Below are 14,991 nucleotides of genomic sequence, written 5' to 3'. Positions count from 1 at the left end.
ATTCTGGGAGCTGACCTTCTTGGGGATATAAAAGACCTCAATTCTACATTGTTGTGATTCTCTCATCAGGCAGACATCTCATACTAGATCTGTGCTAACAACTCATTGTTAGCATCTCTGACCTTTGGAGACTTTTCCATAAAAAGACAAAGGAGGCAATGGGAAACCACATCTACCAACCTGCGTTTTAATCTTGTATAGACCTTCAAGGTAACTATTAGTTTAAGCAGACTTAAACAGAATCCAGATCATCGTTCTCATCCATCTTTTTTTGTTTTTTTGTTTGTTTGTTTGTTTGTTTTTGAGATGGAGTCTCACTCTGTCACCCAGGCTGGAGTGCAGTGGCACGATCTCAGCTTACTGCAAGCTCCGCCTCCCAGGTTCATGCCATTCTCCTGCCTCAACCTCCCAAGTAGCTGGGACTACAGGTGCCCGCCACCACACCTGGCTATTTTTTTCTATTTTTAGTAGATATGGGGTTTCACTGTGTTAGCCAGGATAGCCTTGATCTCCTGACCTCATGATCCACCCGCCTCAGCCTCCCAAAGTGCTGGGATTACAGGCATGAGCCACTGCACCCAGCCTATTCTCATCCATCCTTATTGGACTCTTTGGTCAGTGTTAACTGACTCTTTCCTATAGGATAAATTCTTAAACATGAGATAGTAGTCAATTCTGCCAAAACTCAGTTGTTGTTTCTGAATTTCTCACATTGCTTAAGGTCAACTCCACCATGATGCTATAAAAAGACTTTTCTACATTTTTTCATATATTTGTGTAAGTTTGTTTTTAGATTTAAGTGAATTTTAAAGACGAAATTTACCTATCTATATGGTATGTGGAAGGAAACCTCTTACTTTCATATACAAGACCAATTATGTTACACTATTTATTACATAAACCATACTTTATCAATGATTATGGTGCCATCTTTGCCATATATTAAGTCCTAACAAATACCTAAATATGTTTCTACAATCTCTAATCTATTTACAGATCTACTTGACAGCTGTCGAACCAATACATGCCATTCTGATCATAATACCTTTAAGATAAGTTTGACCATTTAACATAAGAAGTAATAACCAGGCTGGGCTCAGTGGCTCACGCCTATAATCCCAGCACTTTTGGAGTCTGAGGTGGGTGGATCACCTGAGGTTAGGAGTTCAAGATCAGCCTGACCAACATGGAGAAACCCCCGTCTCTACTAAAAACACAAAAATACCTGGGCGTGGTGGTGCATGCCTGTAGTCCCAGCTACTTGGGAGGCTGAGGCAGGAGAATTGCTTGAACCCAGGAGTCGGAGCTTGCAGTGAGCTGAGATCACACCATTACACTCCAGCCTGGGCAACAACAGCGAAACTCTGTCTCAAAAAAAAAAGTAATAACCAAAGAAAAAGTGGGGAAAAAAATCTTCCTGAGTTGAAGAAAGGAAAAAAAAAAAAAAAAAAAAAACTGACATGGCAGACAAAATAGTCTAAAGGGATTCCCTACTATAAAAGAATGAGATCTTACACAAAACAAAATGTTTATTGCTGGGCTTCCAGGAAATAAGGTAAACCTCTGACAGTAGGTGCAAACCTTGAACTGACAGCAGAACAGAAGTCCTAAGACCCTTAAAAAGTCAGCTTGTCCTGCAGGCATATGTGATATTAGCCCTGCAATGTAGAGTTCAAATTTGGGGTCAATAGAAAAAAAATAATAAAAACTGAAGCTGAGCTTTCCTGATTAAAGAAAGGGAACAAAAGTGACTCCTAGCAGAAGCTATTCCATTCACAGTTTCATTTGATGAATTTTCTGCAAGTTACAGCTAACCAAATCTGACTGTCAAACATACATGTTAATGAATTTCTTCTAAGTGAGAGCCAGCTAAAATCACAAACAACAGATTTGGACACTCTTAATTGTTTTAATTATGTATAAGATGTTTTAAATAAATAGGAGATCTTTTTTGTAGTTCGTAAATGCGACGATTGGGTTTTCATGTTTATGTGTGAGATGTGCCTCCCTTAAACCTTGTTACAATGTCAATACATTACCCATCTGATGTGGAAGAAAAAGAAAACAAACAAACAAAAATAAATAAATAGGAATCATAAAGCAATAAATTACAGAAACACAAATATGAGGAATAAAAGATTATCCCAAATGACTAGGCGTTAGAAGAAGTCAAAGTGGATTTTTAGCCATTAAAAATTGTTGAAGTAAAAATTTGAATATATGGATAAAAAGTAGTTACAGCTTAAAACAGAGTTAGTAAACTGGAAGTTGGGTAGAATACATTATCCAGAATACAGCCCTCTCACTCCCAAATAGATAGTTTGAAATAGAGATTAAGAGATAGAATTGAAAGATTGGAAGGTTGTAGCATATATCTAATTCAAATCCAGAAGGAGAAAACAGATAAGACTGAGAAGTGGCAATATTTGAAGTTATTATGGCTGAGAATTTTCCAGAAGCAATGTATGATATTGATCCACAGATACAGATGCAAAATGAATACCAAGGAGAACAAATAGAAAGAAATCTACACTTAAATGTATTTCTGTGAAATACAAAACACCAATACCTCACCCTACCACTCCCCTCACACACACAGAATGCAACTACTGAGATAAAATAGACTACTTATAACGTACTGACAATTAGAGTGACAACAGACTTTTTCACAATGTGGGAAGGCAGAAGACAGTGGAATAATATCTTCAAAGTGTTGAGAAAAAATTCTGTCAATCTTAAATTGCATACCCAGAAAAACTATCTAATTTTAGGAAATACATTGTGAACTATTTAGAGGTAAAGTGCTTAAGAGTACAATAAATCTGTAACTTAACTTCAAACATTTAAGACAAAAATACATAAATATATGTGTATACACACATATTTAAAGAGAGAGAGAAGCAAATAGGATAAAACGTTAACATTTGGAGAATCTTAGTGAAGGGGATATTTTGGAATCTTTATGCTATTTTTACACCTTTAGAAGTATAAAATGATTTCAAATTTTCAAAAGATAAAACTCCCAATAGCAATAAGAAATATAAGTACCTAGAAATAAAAGATATTAAGAAGACTACAAAGGAGAAACACACTGCATTGTTAAGAGAACACTTAGCATTATACAATGTATATAATTATACAGTTACACACTGTACACATCACAACATCCACATTTACCTATAAACTCAATGCTTTTCCTATAAAAATCCCAAAAGGAATATTTGAGTAACTTAAGCTGATTCTAAAATTTATATAACAGATAAAAGACCCCAAAATAATTAAAATAGCCCTGAATTAAAAAAAAAAAAAACAAACCATGAGTGAGGACATGCCCTGTCAGATAGCAAGACTTATTATGATAAGTCATCATAATATGATATGTCATCTATGGATGACATCGTACTTAAGACAGCTTAGTATCAGTTCACATAGACAAAGCAATCATCTGAACAAAATCGAGAGCCTGAAAAAAAAGGCCCACACTTATGTGGACACTTGATTTATGACAAAAATGGTGAACTATTCAGTAAATGGTGTTGGGACAATAGGCTATGAAAAAAAAAAGAAAATCATATATTTATCATATACCATACACAAAAGAAGCCATCTGTACTGTATTATATACAAAACTTGAATTCTCTTAGAGAACGTTATAGGGTAATTGTTGCGGGAAGTCAGGGACTCCGAATGGAGGTAACGGCTGGTGCCGCGGCAGAGGAACATAAATTGTGAAGATTTCATTTTAATAAGGACATATATCAGTTCCCAAAATTAATAGTTTTATAATTTCTTACAGCTGTCTTACTTTAATCTCTTAATCCTGTTATGTTCATAAGCTGAGGATGTACATCACCTCAGGGCCATTGTGATGATTGCGTTAACTGTACAAATTGATTGTAAAACGTGTGTTTGAACAATATGAAATCAGTACACCTTGAAAAAGAACAGAATAACATCGATTTTAGGGAACAAGGGAAGACAACCATAAGGTCTGACTGCCTTCAGGGCGGGGCAGAATAGAGCCATAGTTTTCTTCTTGCAGAGAGCCTATAAACAGATGTGCAAGTAGGAAAGATATTGCTGAATTATTTTCCTAGCAAGGAATATTAATAATTAAGACCCTGAGAAAGGAATGCATTCCTCGGGGTAGGTCTATAAACAACTGCTCTGTGAGTGTGTCTTATGCAGTTGAGATAAGGACTGAAATACACCCTGATCTCCTGCAGTATCCTCAGGCTTATTAGGGTGGGGAAAAAATGCTGCCCTGGTAAATTTGAGGTCAGACCAGTTCTCTGCTCCCAAACACTGCTTTCTGTTGTTTAAGATTTTTATCAAGACAATACATGCACAGCTGAACATTGACCCTCATCAGTAATTCTAATTTTGCCCTTTGCCTTGTGATCTTGTTCTCCTATTTTGCCTTTTGAAGCATGTGATCTTTGTGACTTGCTCCCTGTTCATACACCCCCTCCCCTTTTGAAATGCTTAATATAAACTTGTTGGTTTTGCAGCTCAGGTGGGCATCACGGTCCTACCGATATGTGATGTCACCCCTGGAGGCCGAGCGGTAAAATTCGTCTCTTTTTTTTTTTTTTTTGAGACGGAGTCTCGCTGTGTCTCCCAGGCTGGAGTGCAGTGGCGTGATCTCGGCTCACTGCAAGCTCCGCCTCCCGGGTTCACGCCATTCTCCCGCCTCAGCCTCCCAAGTAGCTGAGACTACAGGCGCCCGCCACCACGCCCGGCTAGTTTTTTGTATTTTTAGTAGAGATGGGGTTTCACCATGTTAGCCAGGATAGTCTCAATCTCCTGACCTCGTGATCCACCCGCCTCGGCCTCCCAAAGTGCTGGGATTACAGGCCTGAGCCACCGCGCGTCTCTTTATACTCTTTCTCTTTATTTCTTAGCTGGCCGACACTTAGGGAAAATAGAAAGAACCTACATTGAAATATTGGGTCGGATTCTCCCAATAGATAAGATTTTTATAACCTTAAGGTAAGGAATTATTTCTTAAACAAGATTGAAAGGCACAGATAAATTCAGCTACATTAAAATTAAGAACTCTAGCCAGACATGGTGGCTTATGCCTGTAATCCCAGCACTTGCGAGGCAGAGATGGGCGGGTCACTTGAGGCCAGGAGTTTGAGATCAGCCTGGCCAACATGGCAAAACCCCATCTCTACCAAAAAATACAAAAACTAGCTGAGCATGGTGGCGCACGTCTGTAATCCTAGCTACTCAGGAGGCTGAGGCACAAGAATCATTTGAACCCAGGAGGTGGGGCTTGCAGTGAGCCAAGATCATGCCACTGCACTGCACCCTGGGCAACAGAGTGAGACTCTGTCTGAAAAAAAAAAAAAAAGAGAGAAAGAAAAAGAAAACTGAATGTCCACATGCGAAAGAACAAAGATAAAGATAAGACCTCTATCTTGTACCATATACAAAAATGGACTCAAAATGGATTAAAGATCTAAGCATGAGGCCTAGACCTATAAAATTCCTAGAAGAAAACATAGGGGAAAATTTCATGATGTAGGATTTGGCAATGATTTAGTGGAGATCACTGGATAATGATAAAGATTAGATAATGATTTCTTCCTTTGTATATGACACCAAAAGCACAAGCAACAAAAGAAAAAAAAAGACAAATGGAACTACATCAAACAGAAAAACTTTTGTTCATTAAAGGACACAATCCACAGAGTGAAAAGGTAACCTATGGAATGGGAGAAAATATTTCCAAATCCTATATCTGATAAGGGATCCAGAATATATCAACAACTACAACTCAACAACAACAAAAATCAAATAACCCATATTAAAAGTGGGTAAAGGCATGGAATACTGTGTGGCTATGAAAATGAATGAGATGGCCAGGTGCAGTGGCTCATGCCTGTAATCCCAGCGCTTTGGGAAGCTGAGGCGGGCAGATCACAAGGTCAGGAGTTCAAGACCAGTCTGGTCAACCTGGTAAAACCCCATCTCTACTAAAAATACAAAACAAGGCCGGGCGCGGTGGCTCAAGCCTGTAATCCCAGCACTTTGGGAGGCCGAGACGGGCGGATCATGAGGTCAGGAGATCGAGACCATCCTGGCTAACAAAGTGAAACCCCATCTCTACTAAAAATACAAAAAATTAGCCGGGCGTGGTGGCAGGCGCCTGTAGTCCCAGCTACTCGGGAGGCTGAGGCAGGAGAATGGCGTGAACCCGGGAGCTGGAGCTTGCAGTGAGCTGAGATCGCGCCACTGCACTCCAGCCTGGGCCACAGAGCCAGACTCGTTTCAAAAAAAATAAAAATAAAAATACAAATACAAATACAAAACTTAGCTAGGTGTGGTGGTGGGCACCTGTAATCCCAGCTACTCAGGAGGCTGAGGAAGGAGAATCACTTAAAGCCAGGAGGTGGAGGTTGCAGTGAGCCGAGATCATGCCACTGCACTCCAGACTGGGCGACACAGTGAGACTCCGTCTCAAAAAATAAAATCAATCAATCAATCAATCAATCAATCAATCATGTCCTTTGCAGCAACATGGATGGAGCTAGAGACCATTATCCTAAGCAAATACAAAAACAGAAAGCCAAACACTGCATGTTCTCACTTATAAGTGGGAGCTAAACATTGAGTGCACATGGACACAAATAAGGCAACAACAGACACCAGGGCCTACTTGAGGGTGGAGGGTAGGAGGAGGGTGAGGATGGCCAAACTATCTGGTACTATGCAGATTATATGGGTGACAAAATAATCTGTACACCAAACTCCTGTGACACACAGCTTACCTATATCACAAACCTCCACATGTACTGCTGACCCTAAAATAAAAGTGAAAAAAAATGGATAAAGGATCTGCTTGAGTAGACATTTCTCCAATGATAATACATAAATGACCATCAAGCATATGAAAAGATGCTCAACATGACTAATCATCAGAGGAAAGCAAATCCAAACCACAATGAGATATCACTTTATACCTCTTCGAATATAAGAAAGAATAAACAAGAAAACCCCAGAAAATAACAAGTATTGGCAGGAATATGGAGAAGCTTGGACCCTTGAACACTGTTAGTATGACTGTAAAATGGTACAACCATGGTGGAAAACAGTATGGCGGTTCTTTAAAAAGTTAAAACAGAACTACCATATGGTCTAGTGATCCCACTTCTGAGTATATCTCCAAAAGAACTGAAATCAGTGTTTTGAAGAGAGATTTGCAAACCCCTGTATCTAGAAGCACTATTAACGATAGCAAAGAGTTGGGAGCAACCTAAATGTCCATCAATGGATGAATCAATAGACAAAATGTGATATATATGCACAATGGAATACTATGCAGCCTTAAGAAGGAAAGAAATCCTGTCACATGCAACAACGTAGATTACCCTTGAGAACATTATGCTAAGTGAAACAAGCCAGTTATGAAAGAAACAACACTGTGTGATTATTCCTATATAAGGTATCCAAAATAGTCAAATTCATTGGTATAGAAAGTAGAATGGAGGTTACCAAGGGATGAGGGAAAGGGAAAATGGGAAGATGTTGTTTAATGGATATGGAATTTCAGTTCTGCAAGATGAAAAAGTACTGGTGATCTATTTCATAACAACGTAAATATGCTTAACACTACTGAACTGTATACTTAAAAATGGTTAATATGTGCCAGGCGTGGTGGTTCATGCCTGTAATCCTAGCACTTCGGGAGGCCGAGGCGGGTGGATCACCTGAGGTCAGGAGTTTGAGACCAGCCTGGCCAACGTGGTGAAACCACAGCTCTACTAAAAATACAAAAATTAGCTGGGCAAGGTGGTGTGCACCTGTAATCCCAGCTACTCAGGAGGCTGAGGCAGGAGAATTGCTTGAACCTGGGAGGTGGAGGTTGCAGTGAGCCAGGATCGCACCACTGTACTCCAACCTGGGTGACAGAACTGGACTCTATCTCAAAAAAAAAGTGGTTAATATGATAACATTTATGATTTTTTTTAACCACAATTTTAAAAATCCTATTTTAGTGCACATGTATAAGTAAGATAAACAGAAATTCCTGGCTCAGTGACCCTTCTGGATACTGTGCCTTTGTGGGAGAAATCAAGTAGCAGTTGGAAGGGGCTAACACAGTTACACAGATCATAAAGTATGCTGTGAGACAAAAGGGGCAGAGTTGTTTGTTTATTTTGTATTTTGGGCTCATATTTGCTCAAGAGCTTTATGTTTATCAATCAGATAATTTAAGAATGTTTGCTTAAATATCACTTTGGTTTGCTGAAATCAACACAGCCTAAGGATAGAAACCTAGTTTTTCCTCAAATTTTGCCATTACAGGTTGAATTATGTGTGTCCCCTCAGATTCACACATTGAAGTCATAACCCCCAGTACCTTAAGATATATTTTATGTTGTGTTTTTTACCACAATAAAAAAGTTAAAAAATATTTTTAAAATAAATAAATTCAAAATGGATCAAAGACCCAAATATAAACTATAAACTCTCTTAAAAGAAAACATTAAACTGGGCGTGGTGGTTCATGCCTGTAATCCCAGCACTTTGGGAGGCCAAGAAGAGTGGATTGCTGGAGCCCAGGAGTTTGAAACCAGCGCAGGCAACATGAGGAGACCCCCGTGTCTATATAAATACAAAAATTAGCCAGGCATAGTGGAGGACGCCTGTAGTCCCTGCTGCTCAGGAGGCTAAGGTGGGAGGATCGCTTGAGCCTGGGAGGTAGAGGCTGCAGTGAGCTGTGGTGACATCACTGCACTCCAGCCTGAGTGACAGAGTAAAACCTTGTCTCAAAAAAAATAGGGAAGAAGCTTTATGACATTGGGTTTGACAAAGATTTATTGGATATGACATCAAAAGCATAAGCAACAAAAGGAAAAATTGACAAGATGGACTTCTTCAAAACTGAAAACTTCTGTGCATCAAAGGGCACTATCACCAGGGTGAAAGGGAATCCGTGAAATGGGAGAAAGTACCTGTAAGTCATATATCTGATAAGAGATTGATATATAAGATATATAGAGAATTCTTAAAATACAGTGACCAAGAAAAAAAACCTGATTTTAAAATGAGCAAAAGATTCAAATAAATGGTTTTCAGAAAAATACAAATGGCCAATAAGTATATTAAAAAATGGTCAACATGAGGCCAGGTGCAGTGGCTTGCCTGTAATCTCAGCACTTTAGGAGGCTGAGGTGGGAAGATCAGTTGAGGCCTAAGTTCAAGACCAGCCTGGCCAACACAGTAAAATCCCGTATCTACTAGAAATACAAAAAAAAAAAAAAAAAAAAAAAAAAAATTATCTGGGCATAGCAGCACATGCCTGTGGTCCCAGCTACTCAGAACGCTGAGCCTAGGAGGTGAGGATGGCTTGAGCCCAGGAGGTGGATGCTGCAGTGAGCCAAGATCATGCCAGTGCACTCCAACCTGGGCGACAGAGCAAGACCCTGTCTCAAAAAAAAAATCGTTAAGCATTAGGTAAATGAATAACAAAACACAATAAAATACCACTTCACATATACCCATTAGAATGGTTATTACTTATTATTTTTTAAAATGACAACAACAAATGTGTTGGTGAAAATGTGGAGAAACAGGAACTCTGTGCATTGCTGAGGAAAAATGTAAAATGGAGCAGCTGCTATGAAAAACAGTATGGCAATTTCTCAAAACATTAGACATAGAATTACCATAAGATCCAGCAATTCCACTTCTGGGTATATACCAAAAGAACTAAAATCAAGGTCTGAAAGGGACATTTGTACACCAGTGTTCATATCACACTGTGATTAGAGCATTATTCATAATAACCAAAAGATAGAAACAACCCCAGCGTTCATCAGTGAATGAATGAATGAATGGATGAATGAATGAATAAACAAAATGTGGTATATACATACAAGGGAATATTATTCAACCTTGTCACAAAAGGACAAATATTGTATGATTCCACATATATGAGTGTGGGAACAAGAGTGACTTCTGACTAACCCTGAGTCCAAAAATGCCTCCATAATGTCTAGCTGTCATTACTTTTTGTGTAGGAACAAAAAGTAAGTTTCATTCATTGTAAGTTTCCTCCAAAACAACACTTAATGCTGTTAGAAACATCATAGGCTGGGATTCCTGTAGCACCTATGCATTCCTTCCAGAGCACATATATTGATACTTTTCCCCCAAGACATCAGCCTTCACAAGGATCTGAGAGGTTGCAGTGCTAAGATCTACCTGTCTTGCAGCCCCCAAGACCATGCTTCTGTCCATAAGTTCCCCTGATAAATTATCTCATACCAACAAACTGTATTTGTCTGCCTCCTTCTTGATTTCTCAGCTTCTTTGGTATTTGGGGACCTCTTTGCATATACAGCCCTTTCACAGAACAATGAGGTACCTAGAGTACCCAAATTCATAGAGACAAAAAGTAGAATGGTGGTTGTCAGGGCAGAAGGGACAGAGGACAGGGGAACTATTGTTTAATGGGTATGAAGGTTTGGTTTGAGAAGATGAAAAAGTTCTGGAGATGGATAATGGTGGTGGTGGTGGTGGTTGCAGAATAACATAAAAATGCTTAATGGCACTGAATTGTAAACTGAAAAATAATTAAAATAGTAAATTTTATGCCGTATATATTTTTCACAATAAAAAAAATGGCTCCTAGGGGCAATTGTAAAGTTGTATCTGGTGTTCCTAGTACAAGAAGACATGGATGTGCCTTACGTGTGTGTTAGATGAGCCTTGTTCAGGCATGAGTCATAGTGCTGTTGGCTGTGAGCTCCATGTTAATAAATCAATGATATATATTACATAAGCTGTCTGTAAATAGAGACACACATAAAACAAGGTTATGCGTTGATTGCTTGACAAAAGTGTTGTGACCAGAGGTTTACAGAATCTAACTCTGTATTTCCCCTGTGAACAATGTTCAGTGTTCACTAATTCATCGTTTTCAACAACTTTACAGAACATAACTATCATGACTAAAAAGAATCAGCTAGGACAGACGTGGTGGCTCACACCTGTAATCCCAGCACTTTGGGAGGATGAGGCGGGAGGATTGCCTGAGTCCAGGAGTTCAAAATCATCCTGGGCAACATAGTGAAACCCCGTCTCTAATTTTTTTTAAAAAGTTAAAAAAAAAAAAAATCAGCTGTATGTTATAAACTCCACAATACATTACTATTTTTGCTTTAAACTATTCAATTATCCTTAAAAGAGATCTTTTAAAAACATCTTTTACATTTACCCACATAATTATTATTTGCAGTGCTCTTTATTTCTTTGGATAGATACAGATTTCCATCTGATATCATTTTCCTTCTACCTAAAGGGCTTCCTTTAACGCTTCTTGTAGTGATGGTGTGTTGATCATGAATTCTTTCAGCATTTGTATGTCTGAAGAAGTCTTTATTTCATATTTGTTTTTAAAACATAGCTTTATTGAGATATAATTCATTTGTCATACAATTCACCCACTTAAATTGTATAATCCAATGTTTCTTTGTGGTTCACAGAGTGTGTAACCATGACCACCATAAATTTTAGAACATTCTCCTCACATGAAAAAGAAACTTTGGCTGGGCGCAGTGGCTCATGCCTGTAATTCCACCACTTTGGGAGGCAGAGGCGGGCTGATCACAAGGTCAAGAGATCGAGACCATCCTGGCTAAGATGGTGAAACCCTGTCTTTAGTAAAAATACAAAAACTAGCTGGGTGTGGTGGCATATGCTTGTAGTCCCGGCTACTCGGGTGGCTGAGACAGGAGAATTGTTTAAACCTGGGAAGCAGAGGCTGCAGTGAGCCGAGATTGCGCCACTGCCCTCTAGCCTGGCAACAGAGCAAGACTCCGTCTCAAAAAAAAAAAAAAAAAAAAAAGGAAACTTCACAATCATTAGTAGTCATTCCCCATTTCTCCCCCTGCCACCTCTTATCCTCTTCCTCCCACATCCTCATATTCGTTTTGAAAAATATTTTTGCTGAGTTGGAATTCTAGGTTGACTGCTTTATTCTTTGAGGAAGGATAGAAGCCACTGTCTTAGGACTTGCATGCTTTATTTATTATTTATTTATTATTTGCATGCTGCTTACTTTTGTTCCCCTGTATGTTCTTTTTTCTCTAGCTGTTTTAAAGGTTTTCTCCATATCTATAGTTGTAAGTAATTTAATTATGATGTTCCTTGGTGCAGTATTCTTCATGTTTCTTCTGTTTAGGGTCTGTTGAGCTTCTTGCATTCATGGGCTGATCAAATTTGGGAAAATTTTGGTCATGATTTCTCCTCTTTTTTTTGTTTTTGTTTTTGTTTTTGTTTTGAGACAGAGTCTTGCTCTGTTGTGCAGGCTGGAGTGCAGTCGCGCAATCTCAGCTCACTGCAACCTCTGCCTACTGAGTTCAAGCCATTCACTTGCCCCTCAGCCTCCTGAGTGCTGGCATTACAGGTATGTGCCACCATGCCCAGCTAATTTTAGAATTTTTAGTAAGGATGGGGTTTCACCATGTTGGCCAGGCTGGTCTTGAATTCCTGACCTCAGGTGTTCCATCCACCTTGGCCTCCCAAAGTGCTGGGATTGCAGGCATGAGCCACTGCACCCAGCCTGGCTGTGATTTCTCTAAAAAAAAGTTTTTTTGCTATCTATTTCTCTTTCTTCTCCTTCTGGAGCTCCAGTAACATGTATAGCCCACTTGATGTTAGCACAGCTCACTGATGCTCAGTTCTTTTCTTTTCCATTTTTTTTTTTTTTTTTTTACAAGGGGCTTGCTCTGTCACCCAGGCTGGAGTGCAGTGACCTAATTACAGCTCACTGCAGCCTCAACCTCACTGGGCTCAGGTAACCCTTCCACTTCAGCCTCCTGTAGCTGGAACTACAGGTGCATCCCACCACACCTGGCTAATTTTTTTTTTAGATACAGGATCTCATTATCTTCAGCCCAGGCTGGTCTTGAACAACTGGGCTCAAGCACTCTGCCAGCCTCAGCCTCTCAAAGTACCAGGATTGCAAGCATGAACCACCATGCCAGCCTCTTTTCACCTCTTTTCTTTTATCTCACTATATTGTGTTTTGAATAGCTTCTATGCCTATACTTTTTATGTCATTAATCATTATTTGCAATGTATAACTGTTGTAATTATATCTGATATGCTTTTCACCTCAGACATTGTATTTATCAATTCCATAATTTGTTTGTTTGTTTGTCATCCAAGCTGGAGTGCAATGGCACAATGTTGGCTCACTGCAACCTCCACCTCCCTGGTTCAGGCAATTCTCCTGCCTCAGCCTCTTGAGTAGCTGGGATTAAAGGCATGTACCACCACACCTGGCTAATTTTTGTATTTTTAGTAGAGACAGGTTTTTGCCATGTTGGCCAGGCTGGTCTCAAACTCCTAACCTCAGGTGATTCACCTGCCTCGGCCTCCCAAAGTGCTGGGATTACAGGCATGAGTCATGGCACCCAGCTCCATAATTTTTATTTGAGTATTTTTCTTATAACTTCCGGATCTCCTCTTACCATATTCATGTTTTCCTCTACCTTCCTGAATATATGGGGACAAATTTCAAATATAGTAGTTGTTTTAATGTCCTTGTCTGCAATTCTACCAAACATGTCATTTAGGGGTCTACTTCTATTAATTGATTTTTCTTCTCATTGTGTTGTGTTTTGCTGTTTCTTTTCATGCCTAGTATTTTCAAATTGAATAGCTGGTACATATTTACTGTGAATTATACTTTCTTGAATTCTAGGGTCTTATTTTTTATTCTTTTAAATATTTTTGAACTTAGGTTACTTGAAAATGGTTTGTTTGTTTGTTTTGTTTTGTTTTGTTTTGTTTTGTTTTTTGAGGCTTGCCTTTAAGCTTTGTTAGGTGAGACCTGAGTCGTCTTTAATTTGGGGCTAATTTTTCTCTGTTACTAAGATAGTACTCTTCTGAGTATTACATTCGAATTAAATGACCCTTGTATGTTAGGAGGCCTTTCCTTTCTACTCAGTGGGAACACAAACTATTCTCAGGCCTACATGAGCTCCACGGATTGTTCAGCCTGTTCCTTTTCAGTGTTCTTTCTCTGGCCTCCAGGCAGGTTCTTCATATGCAAGTACTAATCAATACTCAGCTGAAAACTTGAAGGGAACTCCCTGCAGATTTCTAGAGCTTTCTTTCTTTCTTTGGGTGCTACTTTTTAACAGGTTTTTAAAGTTTTTTACAAATATACTGGAGAATCATGCAATGCTACCAGCATTGGATCACAAATCTGCACATTCCCTTGCAACGAGTCCTGCAATGGCAGAAACTTTTATCTCACCTTTATTGTTTACTATGACCCCTGCATTATCTTCAAAATAAGGAAACATGCCATCTTTTCTCTGGTATGACTTTCTTTGTTGAATGACTGCTGCTGGATGTATCTTCTTTCTTAGCTCTGGTTTGCCTTTTTTTACTGTGGCCATTACTATAGCATCCACACCAGCAGTGGGAAGTCTGTTCAGCTGTCCCTTGATCCCTGTCTGTCACAGAGATGATATACATGATCATAGTTCCCACTACAAGACCCAAGGGAATCTGGAATTTCATACCAGTGGACCCACCACATCCTTGCTTCAACATCTTCAATGTCTGAAAGGGGCAAAAAGCTAGAGTTTTCTTCCCAGGCAGTTTTCTCCTGCATAAATACTGTGTTCTGTGAATTCTAGACACCTTGTTCTCTAATTCTTAATTCTGTCTCCTCAACTCAAGGAGATTGCTGACCTTTGTTTGAGTTACTCTCCCTGTGCTGTGTTCTGGAAATTCTCTCCAGGCAGTAAGCTAAGGTAATCATGGGCCTCACCTCATTATTTCTCCTCTCCTCTGTTAGTTCTTTCTCATCTCTCATCTCCATGACTTATTTTCATGACTTGTAAAATGTTAGAGTTATTTATTGCTCAGTCCTTAAGCTTCTTCTGCTTTTTACTCTCCCTAGTCAGCTCACCTGGTCACAGGACTTTAATATCATCATCATGTTCATGACTCCTT

General features: G+C 39.2%; 1 non-coding gene and 1 pseudogene across 1 annotated transcript; one reads left to right on the top strand and one right to left on the bottom strand.

Annotated features, from left to right (window-relative positions):
* The first annotated feature begins 1,944 nt into the window (after positions 1-1,944).
* Positions 1,945-2,049, top strand: LOC126955883 (small nucleolar RNA U13). Its single transcript, XR_007726168.1, has one exon. It is a non-coding gene; the product is annotated as a small nucleolar RNA U13 (small nucleolar RNA).
* A 12,152-nt stretch (positions 2,050-14,201) lies between these two features.
* LOC126954762 (60S ribosomal protein L23-like) lies at positions 14,202-14,586 on the bottom strand (annotated as a pseudogene).
* Between the last annotated feature and the right edge of the window lie 405 nt (positions 14,587-14,991).

Source organism: Macaca thibetana, chromosome 5, assembly GCF_024542745.1.
Source record: "Macaca thibetana thibetana isolate TM-01 chromosome 5, ASM2454274v1, whole genome shotgun sequence".
In the NCBI taxonomy this organism is placed as follows: Eukaryota; Metazoa; Chordata; class Mammalia; order Primates; family Cercopithecidae; genus Macaca; species Macaca thibetana.
Note: the sequence above shows the minus strand (reverse complement) of the source record. Positions and strands in the feature narration are given on the sequence as shown.